This window comes from Ambystoma mexicanum, chromosome 3q (genome assembly GCF_040938575.1).
Source record: "Ambystoma mexicanum isolate Mex_15411 chromosome 3q, UKY_AmexF1_1, whole genome shotgun sequence".
NCBI lineage: Eukaryota > Metazoa > Chordata > Amphibia > Caudata > Ambystomatidae > Ambystoma > Ambystoma mexicanum.
This window is the reverse complement of record NC_090926.1, coordinates 139577606-139599551: the sequence shown is the minus strand read 5'-3', so window position 1 is coordinate 139599551 and position 21946 is coordinate 139577606. Positions and strand designations below refer to the sequence as shown.

Sequence of the window (21946 nt, the reverse complement as noted above, 5' to 3'; positions counted from 1 at the left end):
CATGTTTTTATGATTTCCAGGAGGCCTTGTGTATGGCAGCGCTGTGCGTTTGCCACCCTTGCTGTAAGGACATTCCCTGTTCTACTCGTGCACCTCCACCTGACTAGCCCTGCCTTGTGACCTCCAGCCCTTGAAACCGCACCGCCACTACAACAGGTTCCCCGCTGCTTCTTTTGCATTCATGCCCCTGGGGTGTTTTCTTTCTGGTTCTGCGGAGGACCCTGTACTAACGACTTTAAGTAGGCACATCTCGTATTCAGAATATTTGTAGAAGAACACCACCCGGAAGTCACTTTGAAAGTTGCAGCACATAGAGCCCAAGAATGCATTTAGTAAACAAGCAGAGAGTGCGAGCATCCCTGGACCGCCTGCAATGGCGGAGGACAGCACAACTTCAGCCTAAACCGAGGTCTGCGGATCTTTAAGGAACTTGCCAGCCATGTTACAGTGTCTGATCGACAGAGAGTGGTACTGAACCTTTCTCTGACAACTAGATTGGTGCTGGAGCACTTGAAGACAGCCTCAGTTACTCCCCTATTGAAGCTGTAAAGCCCAAACCTATCTGAGAAGCAACAGAGTGCTGTACATCAAGCAGTCACACTCATGCAGCACTGGGCAGTTACTCAGCTGGTAGATGCTTGGGTAGAATCTAATTGCAAGATGGATCAGGTAAAGACAGGTGTTGTGACTAGAGTGTATGTGTCTTGAGTGTTTGCAGGGAGAGACCTGCTAGAATGCTGTGAGGTGTGTGGAATCCTGGACACCTGCAGGTTCCGGGAATGTCAGTTGGAGGACTGGGAGATGAGACAGGGACCAGAATGGATGCATGCTACCTTCTCTCCCACCTCTACACCGCTAAGCTGTAACTATGAGGAATAAAGCATCCTGTTTCTGTTTGCAATTTACCTGGGTCAGTAAGGTTCTTGATCCTTGTCTTATTACCTGGCCCAGGATCTAACATTTGGTGACGAGGATTCTAGAAAATACCTCAGAAAAGAGGGGGAGAGTGGAGTGGAGGAGACTCAAAGAGATGAATTAAGGCCTCACAGGGGAAGTCTATCCATGAGAAGAGAGAGGGGAGACCATGGGAGCAGTGTAGAGGCCAAAAGGAAGTGAGATCCACGCGTTCTGCTGTTTAGAGTCCATGAGCAGCACAGAGTCCCTGGTTGGCGAGATGATGTCCTGTCCAGAGTGATCCAGAGGTGCCTCATGGAAGTTGCAGGTACAGGAGATGACCAGTACAGTTGCAGGTCCTGCTGTGTAAATGGCTGGACAGTGGTACACCCATGCATGCGGCCAGGATAAGGCCAAAATCAGATATGGATGTGAGCACTGTTGCGCTTGGAATATATGTATTGTCCACGTATCGCATTTTCAGCTTCAATGTACTGTTAATTGTGAAAATGGGGCGGACGAGTTTGGGGGCCATGTTGAGGCTCAAGGGGGCCGTTGGAGTCATGTGCGTCGAACACGTCCAGCCGTGCCGTTAGGCTGGAACGCAAAGAAGTTACTGCACCATTATCTCTTTCTCCGAGTTCAGGGGAAGCCGACTAGAGGAAAGGCCGGATATGCGTGCACAAACACGATGACGCACTAGGAAGTGAGCCGGACTAGGTGGAAGTCGTCATGAAGAAGATGTTTTTGGGAACTTTATTGTGGATGCCGTGGTGACGGCAGATGAGCGCGTTAACTATCAATGCGGTAGCCGCCGCCGCCACCGCCGTGTCTGTTCCCCAGGGGCTTTTGATGCTGATAATTGTATTCTCGTGAAGCCGCAAAAGGGAGTCGAACGCAGCAGGAACTCGATGTTGCAGCGGCCGTGACTGTAAGTACAGGAACTCGGATGCCACGTGTGAAATGATCACCAGAGCACAGTGCCGGCTCGGTAATGTGTTGGAATCATTATCTACACGGCCACATGGAGAGCAATGAAAGGACTCGAGGTTTCGTTGCCTGTTTTGATTTTGTTAAAATTATACGACCGCGTTTCTCAAAGAAGCGTTTTTATAAAGCTGTCGGCAGACTAGAAGGTCATTAAAAGTTTACATGTGGTTTTGTTAGCATGAAGTGAAAGCACACTTTGGGAATAAGAATGCTAATTTCATTATGATTTTTTTTTTAAAAAAAGGAAACAAGACCTACGAGGTTTTAAGATGTTTAAATGCTGTGATTTTTAGATTACAAGTTTTGCGAGTTTCAGCTTATACCGTGTGGATATTAATCAGTGTTGACATTGCATTGAGAATGCAAGTATATTTTAACATGTTCAAGGGTGAAACGTATACAGTGCAACACGAATGTATTCTTTAATGAAGAGCAGTACACGATTTAGTAGTACATGAGATTAAATGTGACGTTATATATATGGCTATATTATACATGAGTAAGGGCCCATAGGAAATGTGATTGTTTCGCAGTTTTTGGGAGACTGTCCTACAGACACTACTTGGGGCAATGCACTGATGTGAGAAATGTTAATTAGCACTAATTTGGGAATTACATTTTTTTAAATTCTAAGTGAGATGTTTCTTAAATGCACATGTAGTTACGCTGGTGGAGCAGTGCCTGGTCAACACTGTTCTTTCCAGTGTCATTGTCATTCCCAAAATGTTCCACATCTGCATTAAGAAATATGAAATGTTATCCAGTTAATGATGTACATGATGAGTAATGAAGCATAGTGCAGGTGTGCATTTAGGTGATTAAATGTTCATGAAGTTTAAGTAGTGGCTCACATGCTGGCCAGGAGTGTTGCCGACAAGAGAATGAAGTGTTTAGAGTGTCAGTAGATTTAGAATTCACTAGAGGTTCAGTTTGAGATGCCATTGTGAGAGCATCCAGGTTAGATGTATTTCCATGTGTCGCGTGTTTAACCAGAGTGGCCATGTATGGAGGAATTGAGATGCATATATGTTGGGAGAATCTAATTTAGTTGTGTTATGAGTCGTATGTTTGATCAGAGCGACCCATCTAGTCGAGGAAGAGCATAGTTGGGGTTTGTGTTGCCAATTTGTTTAGTGGGTGATGGGTTAGAATTCCATTATTTAGGAGAGGGATTAGAGTTCCTATTTGGCGCACAAGGCACTGCCAGCATAACTGAGGTTTTTTGGTGAAGTTTATGCGGTGGCATGTGTTACTTTTTAAACCTTGCATGGTTGCAATGTTATTACACTGGTAAGAATTTTTAGATATTCCAACATTTTTTTAAATTGTTTTAAACTTTCAGTTCATTTTTGTGCAAGCATTTGTTCCATTCTTTCGTGCTGGCATGAATTTTGCACTGTATGCTTGTGGGCCTCACACAGGGTCTGTATTTCTTCGCACCATGTCTTAGTGGTGGCACAAATTGGTTTAGTGTGTTATTTGTTCTGTAAGTTACTTTTCTATCCATTTCATTCTTTTATATGTGTTCTTGTGGGAGAAGGGATGAGGTGTAGATTGTCTTTGGATGTTGTGGTTTTTAGCTTAGTTTAGATGGATGCCTAGGACATCGGTTTGGCCAGTGAGTTTAGTCCCGGTGGTGGGGATAGGTTAGTAATCAGGTGTGGCAGACCTGTGGTAAGCGAGTGGCAGTACCTGGCAGAAGGAGTTTCACGTTTCTTTGTGATGGTTGAGTTTGTAGGTCTATTTATTAGTCCTTGTGTGGCAAGCTTGTGCTCGGTAGTGGCTGTACGGAGACCCTGGCGTGGCAGGCCAGGGTAGAAGTTTAGTTTTGTTGTGGTTGCTGTCCTGGCATGTGAAGGAGTGTCTTTCACAATTGTTTGTTTTTAGAGAAGGAGATGTGTTGTGACTAGAGTATGTGTGTCTTGAGTGTTTGCAGGGAGAGACCTGGTAGAATGCTGTGAGGTATGTGGAATCCTGGACGCCTGGATGTTCCGGGAATGTCAGTTGGGGGACTGGGAGATGAGACAGGGACCAGAGTGGATGCATGCTACCTTCTCTCCCACCTCTACACCGCTAAGCTGTAACTATGAGGAATAAAGAATCTTGCTTCTGTTTGCAATTTACCTGGGTCTGTATGGTTCTTGCTCCTTGTCTTACTACCTGGCCCAGGATCTACCAACGGACGTTGGTGCCTTGAATTGCACCAAAGCAGTCATTATTATCCTGCTAGATGGCCACTGATGTGGCAGAGTTCTGGTACTACTTGGCCTGTCGGACACGCTGGGCACCATTAGTTCCAGGATTGTCGAACTCCAGTTCATGAGGGCGGAAAATATGTCAGATTTTATGGATACCCCTCATTAATATTCATAAGATACATTTGCATACAATGATTGTAAACATATGCAAATTCTCTCATGAATATTAATAAGGGATATCCTGAAAGCCCATCAGGATTCTGGCCCTAAAGGCCTAGAGTTGGACAACCGGGGCCTTCCTACTCATCTACAAGAAATTCGTTTATATGGTGCTGGTATATAGGTCAAGGCACTGCACTGTAACAACTGTACATAACTAGTAGGCCTCGCCCCACGCGTGGCAGATGTCACCTCCCCAGGATGCAGTGTTCTTCCGAAGGGCTCATTTCCCCCACCCACTCCTAGCATAGACCTCATTCGGGGATAATACCCAATTCATTTTTAAGCTTGCATCAGATTCCGACAGGTGTTACAAATCGACTTGCGGCTGTGATATAATTACCTTAAAATAAATCTGAATAAAACAGAGATTCTCATGGCAGGATCGCCCTCCAAACTGACTGTGAACTCCTGAATAATACAGTTGGTGAACAGACCTATATAAAATCCTTATAAAAAGAGAGAATTTAGGAGTAAAGCTTATCGCAGAGCTCACACTCGCTCAGCAGATCCCAGGTACAATGAAAAAAAAAATCTTTACGCCTTTACGACCTTAGAATGATGGCACATATCTCCCCATACTTAACTCTCCTTTGCAAAGTGCATGAACCTCTGGCACTGGTAATGCTCCACATCCATCACTCTAATAGCACTTACTGAGGCATCTCCAAATAGCTCCAGTGACGAATGCGGCAGCTTGTCTGCAAATTAAACCAAAGCAGCAGGGCCGGCCTTAGGGCAGGGCCACCCGGGCAACCGCCCGGGGGGTCATTAGCCCCCCGCCACGCAGGCTTGGGGGAGTCTTTCAAGGTCGCCCCTGAGCTGGCATGGTGGGAGAAGGCACAGCAGGTGCCCCATTCAAATTAAATGCGCCCTGCTCCTGGGAGCGGGACAAATTTAATAACAATAGGGCGCAGAGGCTTTCTCATCAGTGCCTATTGAAAAATGTGGCACCCACGCATGACCAGGGGCATGCAGGGGGAGGGGCGCCACATTTTAGTTTTGCTGCCCGGGTGCTGCCGCTACTAAGGCCGACCCTGTATAGCAGCACAAGCCCATCTCACTGGCTCGCTGCTCTGCCCTGGTAACCAGTCAGAGCCATTTTGAGTTTAAATCTGTCTACATGGTTTGTCGTGCCTTCTATGAATATGATCTTGTCTTATAGTAAATAAGTTCCAACATTAGGAAACTACCCTTAGACTAAGTTCATCATCACCTACTCTGGTGGTTCCTAAATACAGCGAGCATTGGCAAAGCCAACAGTTTTTGGCTTGTGTGTAGGTATGGGACAGGCATTTACCAGGCACTGCCATAATGGTACTGCCTGGCCATTAGATGGCAACAGGTGGACAATGGTGTGATTACCTGGGTATATGATGGCAGTTTATGGAAAATGCCTAATACCTATACACAAGCCAAAACTGTTTGCTTTGTCAGTAATTTAGTGCCTGCAACAAATTAAATCAAGTGTCTGAAGGCACACTTGGTTAAGACAGGGTTGTTACGCCAGTAGTGAATTTACAGCTGCAGTTAGCTGAGCAGACTGCTTAAAAATAACAGGCATGCCAAGCGTTGGTGTAACCGCTTGGTAGAGCTGGCTCAAAGAGAGCCCATGAGGATGAGTTTTGGGGCGGGGAAGGGCAGATAGTGGGTGAGAAAGACCATACGGTGTTGTAAACAACTAAACACCCACTAGCTGTGTGCCCTGCCTCATAGGTCATCTCCCTCCTGGCTGCACTGCAATGCAATAGTTTCAGATTTAGACAGCGCTGTGGAGGGGGCACCCCGTAACTAAGAAAGCGGGGGCCAGTAATCTGTGGGGCAAAATAGGACAAATGGGGAGAGGAGCAGATCACAGGTTGTCAGGCAGCAACCAGTGACTCAGAGGAAGTGCAACACCTCTGCCCAGCCCTTCCCACAGACACGCGGTGCCAGGGAGGATGAGGGAAACAATGGGCCAATACAGTAAAAGAGAAGGTGACAAGCCCCAAAGATAGGAGGCAGGAAACCCCCAGGTAGGGAACAAATGAGCACCCCAAAGTGAGAAGTGCAGTCGAGGGATGGTCAGAGCCCCCACACAAGCAGACATAGCCTAAGGCTAGTCATCCATAATATAAGGAGCTGCCCAAGCACCAGAAAAGTACAATCTTGTTTGGGACTCCGCACAGAGCACCAAACAAGTAGTCTGAGTACGCAGAATACTTTTTTCTTTCCCAAGAACCCTCCCACCCAAGAAAAAAGGGAAGAGAAAGAAGAGAAGAGATACAGGGCAACGGGTGAGGCCCACGTCGTCGTGGAAAGAGGAAGGTGACACGGGCCAGGGGGCACAACCCTGGACCCTGTGCCCCATGCCCAATAGTGTACATTATGTATTATTATGATGATGGTGTGTTATTATTACGTAATGTGCAATAAAAACCACAGCCTTTTATCGCCAACACTTATTTGGTGTTTTCTGAGGCAAGGATGGGAGGCAGTCACAGGTTATAGACAGCACTCAAGCGCCGGGATCAGCAAAAAGTGATGAAAGCCCCTCAGGCGGCCACGCTTTAACATACCAAGCTGCGAAGCTCGGTAGTATATTTAAGGCAGGTGGGCTGAACGAGTTAATCCCTCTCTCTCGCCCCATGGCATGCGAGTTCAGGCTGCCGGGCACAGGCAGTCCACCTCGGCTCTTCATCGTTCAGAGGTTTATACATTGAAATGGGTAGTAAATTGGGTAGTAGCAGCCCCTAAAATAAAAGAGCTTAGAAGCAGGGGGTTCTGGCATTAGGCACTATATAAAAACGGTGACATTATTGTGGTACTATAACTTGGACCTGCCTCCCAGCTCAGGGACCATCCATGTCCCGATCTCCCATACAGGGCCAGAAGGCCGCCACCTTCCTACACAGCATGAGCTGGTCTGTACGGGCAGCACAGAGACCCTCGGAGATGCCAGGTTGCCCAATGTCAGGCCTGAGAAGTTAACCCTTTCTTGTGGCATAGAAGCCCAGGTGGGGAAAAGAGTTGTTACTGTGTTTGGCTGTGCTGTAGACCGTGGCCACTGCTGGTTGTGAGCGGGGAGTTCGTATAAATTAGATAACACTTTCCTCCCGAAGGATGCAATTAAATCACCCGCAGCAGGTGCATGGCAATCTCGCAGCAGGGCGGCGTCAGTGACCAGCACCCTGAACGACCCTCTCCCGCATCCCTCTTCCGCTCAGTGCATCACAGCCACAATGGCCTGAACCGGCCCAAACACTCGGCCCCGCGCCCTCTCTCTCCTCCCCCAGCGCCCCCTGCCTGCCCCACATGCAGGAATGTTCTCCGGCAGTGTCTGGCCCACAATCCATCACACTGCTCCACTTCTGACACGAGGGAAGCCGAGCTCAGCAAGAAGCGAGAATGTAGGGCAGCCGCGAGCGCACTGTGCTGAGCAGAGCATCGCGTGCCAGGCCGCTGACCCCTTGCTGCCCGCCCGAGAGACCGTGCTGCTCTGCCCCGACCTACGCACGGGCAGCGATGCCAACGGGCGAGTGCCTCTGAAGTGCCAGGGATAACGGGCAAAATACACACACATATTGGGTGTTTGGGGGCATTGCTTCACAGACAACAGCCTCTAAAATGTCACATGGGCTGTGGCAGAACCAGTCCACACTCGATTTCGCCCAGAGCTAGTGCTTGGATATCCCAGAAAGGCCGTAGAGATGCAGGAGAGTGTGTCGCACGTGTGTAGATGCCCACCCAGGCAGATGCCAGTGGAAGGCTAGTATGTTTAGTGTAGGTCGGTTACCACAACGTGACTCTTCCAACCCCGGCCTTGTCCCTCCCACTATGATGAACATAAAGGAACAGCATCTTGGGGTGACCTTACACCGCCTTTGTCTTGATGGACCCAACAGCAGCCCTCCTCAGCCCGAAGCTGGACCTGACATGTGGGCACTCTTGCAGCAAGTGGCAAGCCGAACTACCAACCTAATGGGAACTTACCCAGAGGCACACTTTCTGTTTTGCATAATGTATGTGTCACTCTAAGCTTCTGAGCATTTTGATTTCACTTGCACTGGGCGGCCTTCACCTGCCTGGACTAACCTGTACTCCTATGACGAGCTCTAATCAAAGGCATGCGCTTATCTCAAGCTGCACTTGCGGGGGCCTGCAACGAGGGCTTGGGCTGTATTTCCCTACCTGAGAATGGCGGATGCTTATGTTATTTTCTGGTTTGCCATAGGCAGTATTTGAGTAGTCCAATGTTTGACGATTTAACCAGAATACAACATTTGAGTTTGCATATTAGAGTGTCGCTGGGGTAATCGAGGTGCTGCTCGTGTGAGCCTCTCCATATCAGAGGCAAACTTTCCCAGAGTTCCACTTTCCCAGTCGCGTAATTGTTGTCTCATTCTAAGCTTCTGTCCCTTTTGGTTTCGCCAAGAAGGATGGATCTTGCTTGAGCCCCTATAGTGGGTTGAAATAGAAATTAGAGGATGGGCACGGGAGTGATGACTGACCAGAAGAGGTAGTAGGGCGAGGTGGCTCAGTCACATAGGCCTGCGAGGCTGAGCACTCTCTCCAAAAAAGCATTTGGTCAGCCTGGAGCTGAACCCTCTGGAAGAGCACAGGAGAGTCCACATATGACACCACTGTCAGGCATTGTGGCACTATCTGATAGCTTACCAAGAAAATTGATAAATCGGCCCAACAGTCTCTTTTGGCTCTGAACAAAGTCTTTCTGTAGGGCTGTATGTTAAGGTCACGAAAACGAAAATCTCGAACTACAAAATCACGAACACAGTAGGTTCGCATTTTGTAATTCGAGATTTTGGAGGATTATTTGTTTTGGCCCCGCAACACATGTTGTGTATGCGGGGGACACCGCCGCGACCCCTGCAGACCAAAATACCGAATTAGGGGAGCGGGGGAGACCCCCTGCAACCCTCGCTCCCCTAATTCGGTATTTTGCAATATGAGATTTTTGTAGTCCCAAAGTGCAGGATTTTGGGTGATGCAGGATTTTGGATACAATATTTTCGTTGAATACCTTTCTGTAGAGAGTCGGAGAGTTTTTGTAGCATCAAGCTTCTCTACCAGACTGAGGCATGACCCACACACCAACATCATCCTGTGCTTTTCCACTCTGTTCACGTAGCAAGGAAGCAGATTGGTGAGGCAAAGTAGAGGTTACGGGCACAGTAGGGCGCAAAGTGGTCACTGCATTGCAATGTCAGCAATATGAGTCATTGAGTGCGGGGCTCATAGTGGTGGTCTCAGGGAAGCCGGCAGTCACACTTCACTTCCCAGACGGCCTGCGTTAGCCCTTCATCCTGATAAGGTTGAATGAAGCATCTTTCAATTGGTTAAGAGCAACACCTATCATTACTTATAGGCAGAGGCGTTGCTAGGGAGGGCTTAGGGGACTGTAGCCCCGGGTCTTTTGGTTGCAGCCCCGGATAGAAGCTCCGGGACTACAACCAAAAGGCTATAGCTAGCCCCGAATCCCGCCATTAGCTTAGCCCCCGATCTTTTCCAGACCTAGCAACACCCCTGCTTATAGGTGTCTCGCGGTAACCCTTGCCAGGTGCATGATCAGAAACTGTAGGGTCCCTGTAGCTGCCCCCTGTGCATTTTCTGACAACTCGAAAACACATACAAAAGTCACCTTTAACTTGTGTAGCCCAAATCAGCGGCCACGTGAAGAGTGTCGTCCTGCCAATGATATGATATTTATAACGTGCTTAATACCCAGAGGTTTCTAAGCACGGACCCAGGGATCGAACCTGTGGTGCTCCGTGTCGTCTTGCTTCCAAGGCGAGCACGTTGCCCCAGAGCTATCCTCCCGAGACACCATGGGTCACAGCTAGAGCCTCCAATGATGATTTCACTGAGCGAGTCACTGTGGCCGAGGTGGCAATGGATGTTTGTGGTAGTATTGCCAACCTAGGAATATATACTGTTGTGTTCTTTTCCAACCCAATAATAACCTCCCCCACGCTATGCAACTGTGCCGGGAAACCAGCATTAAATAAAATGAGAGCAGTCTTAAGCACTTCCCGGTTTCATTTCCATGGGACGTCTTCGCTGTTTATCTTGCATGTCGCCTGTACAGCAAGGTTAGAGCAGGTCGCATATCTGGACATACTGTCGCAATAAGAGGTTTTGAAAGAAGGTCTGGAGGCTTCCTGCGTCGGGGTCAGCTGGAGGCCACTCCCGAAGCTCCAAGTCTTATCAGCTCCTGGAAGCAGGGCCCAGAGTTCAGCTCCTCGCACTATATAATGATATATAATGACGGCCCGCCTCGGCGTGCACGTGCGACCTGCAATGACTCCACACCCAGGGCTCACACCCAGGAAGCAGGTGCTTTTTCGGCGCGGCGTGCTGCAGCGCCTCCCTGCACGTGAGTTGGCGGAGCTTTGTGATGTGCACACAGTGTTGCTCATTCAAGCCTCACTCTCCCTTTTCAAGTGGCTTGCACTACCCCGATACTGGGCTTGCCTCAGGGGTGGCCTGGCCTCTAGGGAACTCTGGAGATTTCCCGGTAGGCCGCTGCACCATGGACCTCTTCTGTGTGGTAAACTATTTCATTTTCAAATGTTCTCATAGGAAAAGGGCAGTTTTAAAATTATTTCCAGGGCCTTTTTTGGTTCCAAGTCCACCCCTGGCTGGCCGCAGCCACAGATAGCAACTTTGCACTGTGACTCCAGGGTCACTATGAGTTGCTTGCACTCCCATTGTCCAGACTACAAAAAAAATTCATCATTTGCATAGCTCCGCCCACCTCACTAAAAGGACAAACTGTGCTTTTAATCCGCCAGAGGACAGTTCACTTAGAATTAGAAACAATGGCAGTTCCATTTTATTTACCTTTTTGTAATACTGTTTTACTAGCATAGATAAGTGTTTTTACCCCCAAGAGAGGTAACACTTAATTGGGAATTGTGATTAGTTTGAAAGACAGTCACTTCATCTTATTTGTATCACTCAACTGAAGCGTGCACTGCAGTGTACTTTTGAATTATCGTTCAACAGGTATTCAGAAGTGGTGGGATTCTTGTGATATTGGGCAAAACTGTTATGAGAAAGTGCCTTCCCTAGCAGTGACTTGCTTGACAAATTGAAACATCAGCAATTAATATATGAGGTGATGTGGCACATACAATTACCTTCTCTGTTGCCATGCCACATTCATGATAGCAGGCTCCATGCCATTCAGGAGATGTTAGTGGACTACAAGTCCCAGACTACAAGTCCCGGAATATCTCCAAAAGTGAATGGGACCCATGATCATGTATAATCCTACCCCTTCTTTCTCTCCTCCCTTTCCTCTCTCTAACTCCATTCCTCGTTCACTTTTTGCTTTAGTTATATCTCCCTCTGTCACTTCCCTCTCTCTTTTTCTGTGTCATCGTTCTCTTTGCTTCTAGTTTTAGTCCTCCTTTCTATCTCCCGTACTTTCAGCGTTTCGTTTAGTTTTCTCTCCCTCTTCTCTTCTTCCCATGTTCCCGTGCTGCCTCGCTTGATCCCATTTTGCCTAACAGACGATGCAGAGGCTACTGTGGCTCGAGGTTTGTGTGACAGGTAAAAGCCTGCTTTTGGGTTACCTTTCCCAAATATTGCAATGATGGATGGGGTAGAGTGAAGGACAGGCTTACAGTTGCCATCAAGCTGGGTGCAAAGGGTGGGGCTAAAGGGTAGAGAGTTCGCCCCACTACCCAAGGAGAAAGCAACTCTGGGAGCATCTACGAAAGAAACATAGGGCCTGATTCACAGAGCATTTTTTAATGGGATTGCAGCATTATAAAAGGCTTCTGTGAATCAGGCACTTAACCTTCAGGCTGTGTCTTTCCCAAAACAGCGCTGCTCCCCTTCACCTTAATGCTTCTGCACTTTGCTCATGTGTGGGAGCCTCAGGGCAATAATCATGACTAGCTGCAAGACATCCTGAAAAGGCTAATCAGCTGCCATATGCTTTTATTTTATTTATTTTAGTGGGCATTTGTATGACGCCTATAAAGTGGGGAGGGGAACATTCCAGGCGCCACAAGACAAAAGTGGGGAGGGGATCATAGAAGAAAAAACAACACCAACGGTCGTACTAGGCCTTGTGACATTCTTACCGTGCAAGTGTAGAGATAAAAAAGTAGGGGAGGGCATAGGTAGGGTACAAGGAGGAGTGAAAGGAATGGGAGGGGTAGAAGTGTAGGAGTCGGGGACCATGGGAGGCTGAGCAAGTGCCAATGGAGCCACTGAGTGCAAAGTACCGGGGGAAAGGGGGAAGGGAAACAAGTGTGATGGACAGGGGGACCCGATCCAGGCTAGTCAGGGAAGGGGTGCCCAAGGGCAAGTGCTGAAGGAGGTGCTGGGGAGACTGGACAGGGGGTAGGGTCCTGACCCCAGTAGGTCTCAGAAGGGACCAGGCACCAGTCGCAGCAACAGAGGGACATTAGCAAGGGAAGGGGAGAGGGACGGAGGAGGAGAAAAGGAAAGTCTTTAGAAGTTTACGGAATTTGAAAAGATCCGGCTCAAGTCTGAGGGGGACACAGAGACCATCCCAGAGGGAGGCTCCTGCCGAGGAAAGAGATCTAGCTCCCACTCTCTGCTTGGAGAAATGTCTGACCTGCCGAAAGTTGGAGCTAGAGGACCAAAGAACTCTAGCAGGGAGGTATTTAGGCAGGGAGAGAAAGCTGGATGTAGAGAGGTCCCAGGCCACCGACAGCCTAGTGGATGATGCAGAGGGTCTTGAATTTGATCTTTGCGTGATTTCATTGTGTGGCATTCCCTCCCACCCCCAACCCGCCACCCCGGCTGAATATAGTGTCAGGCACCACCAGGGGGGGACATGCCACAGTTGGAATACCACTGCAAAGGCACTTGAAGACATGTTTTTTTTTGCAAACTCAAGGAAACTCAAGGACATGAGTAGATCTAAAGTTAGGACTCGGGAACTGGAAGATATGGGTTGTTTGGAATCGAAAGTATGCTGCAAGACATTGACTCTTTCACACAAAACTGACATAACAAAAGGAATGCCTTAAAACAAAGACTCCCGCCCCCACACCCCCTAGAGGCTCTCCACTCCAAATGAAATACTTAGACTGCAGAGGGAGCAGCTTACCAAGTGCCTAAATCTATCGGTCTCCTTACTGGCCTCGAAAACCAGGGAATCCCAGGGTCACAGTGCAACGCCTGGTGAATATGCATGCTTTAGGGCACATCATGTTTGATCCTATGGCCTTGGCCCAGAGGTACATCAGCATAACCCTACCAGCCTCCCACCACTTAAGCGGGAATGCTCATGCTACACTTAGTATCTATCCATTGTGTGTGTGTTTATGTGTATATAATATGTTCATAAAGTTAGGTGTTCCCGCTCAGCCTTTAATCGCTGGGGCTACTGTTTTGGAAGATGTCTGCGCTAGACTGGCAACTTGGATTCCTGCAGGCTAGTTAATTTATTTGGCAATTCAATATTTAGTGCGCCTTAGATTAGGCCTCAACCCACAGAGAGATCCATGACACAGCTTTGGGGCCCAGAATCTTTGATTCCTGGGAACAAAGCCTTTGTTCTGGAGTCTTCTCCACGCCTGGCCTGCACTCCAGCCAGAAGGACCTGGTAAGCAGCGTCATCCTGCACTCCAGCCAGAAGGGCCTCAGAAGAAGCAGCATCCTGCACTCCAGCCAGAAGGACCTGAGAAGCAGCGTCATCCTGCACTCCAGCCAGAAGGGCCTCAGAAGAAGCGGCATCCTGCACTCCAGCCAGAAGGGCCTCAGAAGAAGCAGCATCCTGCACTCCAGCCAGAAGGGCCTCAGAAGAAGCGGCATCCTGCACTCCAGCCAGAAGGGCCTGGGAAGAAGCGGCATCCTGCACTCCAGCCAGAAGGACCTGGGAAGAAGCGGCATCCTGCACTCCAGCCAGAAGGACCTGGGAAGAAGCGGCATCCTGCACTCCAGCCAGAAGGACCTGGGAAGATGCGGCATCCACCCTCTCACTCCATAGTAGGGGTGTCACGGTATTAGTTTTATGACAGTACGGTAACCTTCTTGCCAAATGACGGTATATCATGGTTATCGCGGTATAGCAGGTGGAGTTAAATAATCTTAACAAATATTTTCTAAAAGGTCATAAATTGACAGATTTACCATCACAAACAAAACCAGGCACCCAGGGCCAGAATTGGGCTTTTCAACATACTTTCCACTGAAATGCCTTGCTTCCCTCAAACACAAACACACGTGTGGAGAGGAGGAGGGGGGGCCCTGCTGCAACTGGCAAAGCAAACTGAATAGCTTTTCTTAAGTGGTCATTTAGGCTTTATGCTCCCCCCACTGGCTACTGGTGAAGATGAACATGTTGCCATCTTGATAACCTACATGCCACCGATCAATGGACGCTGATGGTAGTATACGCTTGTGCGCATATACACACAGAGACACACACAGAGACACACACACACACACACACACACACACACACACGCACTCTCTTTACGTTACAGCCTTTAGTTTACTTGCGGGCCAAAAGGTGTTCAGTAATCATGGACATGTTATCCTTTGGTATGGCAGCATGGAATACCCACAGAGATGAGTGAATTTCGCAGTATGACTTATTATATGTAAATTCAATGATAGAACCAGGGAAATCCCCCATTGCCATATGTTTAGTAACATTATCCATTATAAATATATAAACCCCAAAGCCGCCAACCCAAAGTAAACCCTTTTCCTTCTTGGCACTGTATCTATTCTTCCTATTGCTAACATATTGATTTTGTGTGAGGCACGTGTGGTTTATGGAATGGCATTTAAAACTGCTCCAACTGAAACTACTTGGCAGACGGCACATCCAACAGTGCAAGACCAAGACTGCACAGCAATTGCTTACTGCAGCCTTTCCAAATCAGATTGAAAAGCACACTTTACGGTATGAACGGTATAACGGTATAAACAATGTGACGGTTATTATTGTTCAATTAAGTGGTTCACGGTATCTTTAACGGTATATCGTTATACCGTTACATCCCTACTCCATAGGCCATCTACCTTTCTGAGTGCATCAGATGAACTACAGAAAGCAGTGTCCTGCATGAGAAGCAATGCAGGAACCTGTGTGTGCCTGTAGCAGAGACTTCGGGAATCACTTTGGTTCACACCACAGCCTCCTGATCGGTAGTAATGTAAGAATTGGTGTGCTCACGCACAACATCCTCCCTCTAGCCGTCCTCTAGTGCAGGCAGCGCCCCAAAAAAGATTTTCATGTAGGACCAATCCTCTGTTTTGGGCAGGTAAACGGGAACGGATTTTTCAGAAAGTAAAAAAGTAGTTCCCATTCTCAACTGGAGTATATTTGGGCAAATAAAAATATATTTGATTTTTGAATACTTTGATATTGGTGTTGAAACACATGCTTCCTATGCTCCCAATAATTACCATAAGTGAAACACTTTTATGTTATAACACAGTGGCAGAGCTCCTCTGTGTGGCGTGTGCTGTGGATGCATCTACTCTAAGCACGTCAACAACGCAGTGCAGGCGGCAGCTCAACACTGGGCAGACACCCTCAAATCTATGACTCCTTGTTTTCTTACTGTTGCAAGTTTGTGCATCATTTTAAGGGATAAAGCAGGCGTATCAGTGTGTCTGTGTTCATGTACCAGCCTTTTGCATTAACCATGTTGTATGAATCCGTGTGTGTTTTTGCTACAGAGACTCCGGCATAGGCAGAACTGCGGGAACTTGTGTGCATGTGTGTACTTCAGATAATCCTGCCTGTGAAGCACTGTAGATCCTTCCGGCCTTACTGACCAGTAGTGCAGATGTTATGGTCATCACTGAAGATATCGGGAGTACTGCTCTCCATGACTAAGATCAGAACAATCCTACTGGTCCTTCAGGAAACATCTTAATACTCTTCTTTTTATCCAGAGTGTGGCCTGATCTAAGCACATTTCTAGATCCCCACAAACTGAATTTGTTCTGCTTGATTTGAAGATCGTCCGAAACTGCACTGTTTGATTCCTAATTATGTTGTAACCAGCGCCTTGATGCCGCCGGGCTAAGTGCGCTTAATAAATGCATAAATAAATAAGCTACAAGCTGCAGGTATCGTTGGCAGCCCTGCAGATTACACCACCAGGAATGCACATATTGTAGACAGCAGTAGATATGTGGCCCGCAATGAAGATATCAGAAGCAGGCAGCACTGTAGACATAACTGGCAGCACTGCAGATATCTTTTAGCAATACTAGATACAATGTAAGGCGATGCGGCCTGCTCTGCTGACATCACAAGGAGACTGCAGTTAGCAGCGCAGTATTGCGTATATTTGGGCAGCTCTGCAGAATAGGACTGCAGATACAAAGGTAAGAATATCTTGGACGGCAATGCAGATATAAGCGCGACCGATACCTCAAAACGCACTGCAGATCTGACCGGAAGTAAAGCAGATATCACTAGTTGTACAGATACTGTTGGAAGACTTGTGGATATCACTGGTACCACAGTATACCAACAGATATACAACAGTATTATGTTTTGTAGTATTCATAATGTGTCAACGACTGCTACCATTCCTGTACCTGTGTAACCTAAGCTCTTGCAAGTAACAGCGCCTCCATGCCCCTGGGCTGCTTGTGCGCTATATAAATATAAATAAATTAACAAAATATATTATGCATGAGCGCATTAATTCCTGTTAGGTGGAACATAGTTCAGCAATAGACAGTAGAATGTATCCTTAAGTGTTGTGATAAGGGGCTTGTGTTTCCAAGGCAGAGTTGGAGAGTTGCAAACTGGTACACCATGTAATGTGGGTTGCACGAGATGCTCGTGAGCTGGAAGTTCAGTGGCTTATTTGCCAGGATATCGCTATATGTTGCACCACAGAGAGCACTGCAGATATCAGGGGCAGGACTGCAGATGCCATATGGAACGCTGCAGTTATCATGGCAAGTGCGGCACCTGTACGAGGGAGTGCCGAGAAGCCACAGGGTGCACTGCCGATATCACTGCGAGCAATGCGGGCAGCACTGCAGAATCGCTGCCGCTGCGGCAGAGCCTCCCTGTCTGGATTCGGGTCGGACCGGATTCCTCCTCTCCCACCCACGCATTGGCGGAGTCTTCTGTGGGGGTCAGAGGCTCACGTGTCGCCAGCCGCAGCCCTGCAGCAGGATAGGCGGCAGCTTGGAGCCCTGCCAGCCCACCCTCCCTTGCCACCTGACTCACTGCTCACATGGCAGCTCCAGTGACATACTTCCACAGATCCGGTCTGGGGCAGAGCCTGGCCTCACACAGAACCCCCTTTCCCACACACACCTCCTTCTCACACACAACCTCCTGCAGAGGGAGCGGATGGTAAACATCCAGACACATTTGCTCTTACAGAAGCGCATTCCCCAACTGTAAACAGCAAAGGCAGAATTACACACAGCTAACAAGCTCAGGGCAGAGTAACACACACAGACAATGTTCTACAACTCACAACTCTCAGAGAGCAGCACACCTGCATATAGATCACAAACATAAACAAGGACTGGCCACTGGGAAAACACAGAAACCTAGTTTCTTTATGAAAACCACGAAAAGTGACCTGGGGTATTGGAGTCATTTGTTAATATAGTAACAAAAACCCCACCCTGCAAGATTTGTGAGGGTTTAAGCGCAGGCTCTGGTCCCGTTACTGGCCCATAAAGCATGCAGAAGGGAGGTGGGGGGGGTATTGCTGCCTGGACGCTGGGTTTATGAATCTGGGTGCTGAGAGCAACGTATTTGATTAACAAAATGGGTTGCACGTTTTCCCAAACACTCAACCAAGAATGCCGCCATGGAAATGAAAGGCAAGTCTCCAAGCCGTGCCCATCTTCCATTTTCATAGTGCACCGGGATCTGTAAGGAGAACCGCGATGGAGGTGTCCAAAAACCTACAGGTGGGTTAGAGCCAGGGGTTGTGGGCTGGATGGCAGGTGGGAGTGGACAGAAGGGGCTAAATGGCGGGGCTGGTGTGAGCAGTGCAAAGCATGTTCCGAACCGGGACATTAGATTCAGCCTATGTTGGGAGAAACCCGATCGGATAACGCACCCGGCCAGTGTGCTGATAACTCTAACCTCCACAGCCCCTTCTTTCGGCTGCTCTGTCTCCTTTCCCCGGGTGGATTCCAAACCTTCTGGGATCTATGCCAGCTGTAACCCATCTACAAACTCAGAGAACATACACTGAAAAACCCAAAGCAAGCACATCATCTGAGCAACATATACACGCGCAGTTATCTCACGCAAAAAGAGTACACAGTAACGCTACTTTGGTGGGCCTGAATCTTTGGGTTCACCCCCCCGGAATCTGAGCAACCCATAGGAATTAGACGTCATCTTTGGAATCTGAGTCTACCTTTTTAATCAGAAATCATCTTTGGAATGAGGCCTCTCCTCTGGAATCAATCTCCTCGGTGGAATCTGAGATCCACCGGTACCAGAACCCACCTGTGAAAACTCAAACTCTCCACTAGAATCAACTCTTTGCTCTGGAATTGCAGCGACTATTTGAGATCAGATCTCCACACTGGACGCCGCCTCTTCCGTTTCTTGTTTCGTGTCTGTTGCTTCACCCAATCCATTCATAATTTGCTCTTTAGCGTAAATCTCCCACCTGGCCTCTCTGTGGTGACACTAAGCCCCTCGTAACCAGATGATTAGTGAAGTGGATAAACATTCCCTGCAGAGCAGACCGGTTTAGCAACCACCCGCCCTCCCAGCTTAATCTTGTGACACAGCAGAGGTCCATTCAAAAATATACCCAGCAAAGGTGCTCCTACCCTCCCTCCTCCCGGCTCAACCTAAACCCCTCTCTGCCACGCAGCCTGCAGCCATGCCCAGAACTCCTGGCCCACTCTCCAGTGAGATCAGACATACCCCAAATCCCTTGCCAGCAGGTGCACAGTCGGCTTCACAGGATGGAAAGGGAGGGCTACCAGTGGCCGATATTTCAGCTATGGTGGCAGAGTGGGAATGGGGACAGGGGTGGACGCCTAGCTCGTGCCAATCTAAGGATGAGCAGAAGAGCAAAAGCTGGCACTGGTACCACAGCCTTCAGCTTCTTCCCTTTCTGTTTTCTGTCACCTTGCATTCTCACCACACTAAACCTATACATAATATTATTGTGTTCTTATAAAGAATTCCATACAAGACTCCTCCAGCTTCGAAGCTGTTGTTATTTTGACCCCATAATGAGTGGTACTTTATTTATCGAACTCAGAAGGATAGGCTAAGTCTGTACTGCCGTGGGCGTGGGATTCGAACTTGTGAAGTGCGTGTTGCCCCATGTCAGAGACCAAGGCATTACTTTTGTAGCTATCGCATCATAAGCAATGGTAGCCAAGCAGCCTCTACAGCGTCAAACAAAAGGGCCATTGTGGCAAATTTGCATTCTACAAATCTGGGGATCCCGGGTACCAGTCACCCATCCTTCCAGGAGCCCCTAGGAGTATGCTGCAGATATCCAGGCTCACGGCCAGTAGCTGGGCATGCATACGCTATGGTGCCAAGTAGTCAAATACCCTGTAATGAACTTCAGCCATTTGACAACAGCATCTCAGATACCTCCAGAACATCCCAGGATTGAGATGTGCGCATACATCGAAATATCCCAGAACAAACCATGACTTCCAATCCCATGGAATATCCAGGGCTTTAATGACCTCATTAATGTCCCCAGAGTTTAACTAAACCAGTGATGTCCGAGTAGTGTAAGCACATGTGGCATGTGCACAGATACCCCTATAACCTCTAAATACCTCTTCACATCTTAAGGAGTCTGAATATTCACAATGTACAATGCATTAAAATAAAGATAACAGGCCTGTGAATAACCGCCGAACACCCCAAAAATGAAAACATGCCCAAAACAATCCAGTGGCCAAATAATCTGTTAACGCTGAATGAGTCTATACAACTCTAAATATGAAAAGTGGCTAAATACCCTTTTATGCTGCAGGAGCATAAAAATCTCACATTTTCTCAAGAGTCCACATAGCCCTTTACGTCCCAAGAGACACAGTCCCCGGTGTAAAGTTCCAGCTGTCCAAATATCCCCGCAGCATTCCAGCAATCCAGATATGCCCAAAACACACAGCAGTCTACATACCCCCCTAACTACTGCTGAGCCTGGCAACTCGCATGTACACCAAGCCATGTCAGCTTCTCAAAACCAGTCAATATAGGAATACTTCTCACTGGAAATCATTTTATTCCCCAATTTTGTCATGCAGATTGTTGTGGATAACCTCAAACCTAATGTATTACTTTTTGTGTGTAACTCAAAGAGCCAGTTCCCAGCGTGCAAAGACCCAAGTAACACAATAAAAGACTAAATAGGCCTGTAATGGCAGGAACCTCTAAACAGGCAATGATGCCCCCTGAGTCTTGCATGCAGCCATACTGCAGCGGACGGATAAGGAAAAAGCATCATCCCCAGAGTCTCCAAACCTTGGGAGGTTCCCGGACTCCAATGGCTAGGTCCCAGTTCAGACACCCTGTGAGGCAAGAAGTCCAAGTGTGCCATCCCAAGAGTCATCTTTTAAATCTGTTTACTGGCTTTATTTTAAAATACAGAAATGTGTCTCGGTAAAAAAATCTTCATCCACACAGTCTTCATAGAACACAAGGATAAAAACAGAACAACAACCACATATGCACCCCCCCCCCCTTTGTCACCTTACAGCAAACTAATAACATTCCGACTGTGCACGAAAAATGCTGCAAATGCAGACAGTGGGACAGACGCCTGCAAGGCAATCGCAAAGCCTCCTAGAAATGATTCTGGCCACCACTCCTTCACTTGTTTTTTAGAAACTATTGAGAATGACTGATAAACAAACAGGCACCTTTTAGAATTTTCTTAATGCTGCCAATCTCCAGCCATTCGATCTCGAGGCTCTGAAACCCTCTCCTTCTAAGCAAGGCATTTGAGGGACCCCTAAATGTTCTGCAAGGCCCCGTAAGGTTGACGCAAGCCAGCCTGTGCAGCCAATTCAGGTGGCGTACGTAGAACTGAGTGATGTGGCCAATAGTACATGTTATACGCTTGTCCTTGCTCCAGCAATGGGATATAGCACTGCCCAGAGAGACGTGAGAATGGATTTTGGTGAATCTACCAAGACTGTAGAGAGAGAGGGGAAGAAAATCACAAAAGGGCTCATATGGACTGGATGATGGTTGGAAGGGCCGATTAGGTGCTTGATGGTTCTGAGGGCCAACGGGTGGACACAGAACCCATGACCCATCTGCCTAAATGCAGAATTAGAATTAAAGCAGGACCAACCAAAAAAGTAGTCTGTTTTGGCATCACCCTGTCCATTGCCAAATACTCTGTCCATTTGTTGATGGTAAATTTGCAGTCTTTACCGGCCAGTTTTGCCATCACTGTGTCTGTTGCCAACTCGTCTACCCAGTTCTAAACTGGAAGTTTTCCGTTTTTACCTGCCCCTTTGAAATTGCCACATCCATTGACAGCTGGTCTACCGATTTCTCGATTGCAAGTTTGCAATGTGGACAGGCCAGCTCTGACATCACCATGCCTATTGCCACCTCATCTACACATTTCTCAATGGGAAGTTTGCACTTTTCGGCCACTAGATTTGGCATTACCATGTGCAATTGCCGATTCTACGAGCCATTTCTC

The 21946-nt window shown here is 47.9% G+C and overlaps 1 protein-coding gene and 1 long non-coding RNA gene across 2 annotated transcripts in view; one reads left to right on the top strand and one right to left on the bottom strand.

Annotated features, from left to right (window-relative positions):
* LOC138582230 (nuclear receptor subfamily 1 group D member 2-like) overlaps positions 1-21946 on the bottom strand; it is a 42901-nt gene that overhangs the window by 15898 nt on the left and 5057 nt on the right. The gene's annotated exons all lie outside the window — the stretch shown is intronic.
* Positions 1629-21946, top strand: part of LOC138582231 (uncharacterized) — a 48519-nt gene continuing 28201 nt past the window's right edge. Inside the window, exon 1 of the long non-coding RNA XR_011304987.1 lies at positions 1629-1825. This is a non-coding gene — a long non-coding RNA (uncharacterized lncRNA). The remainder of the gene's footprint in view (positions 1826-21946) is intronic.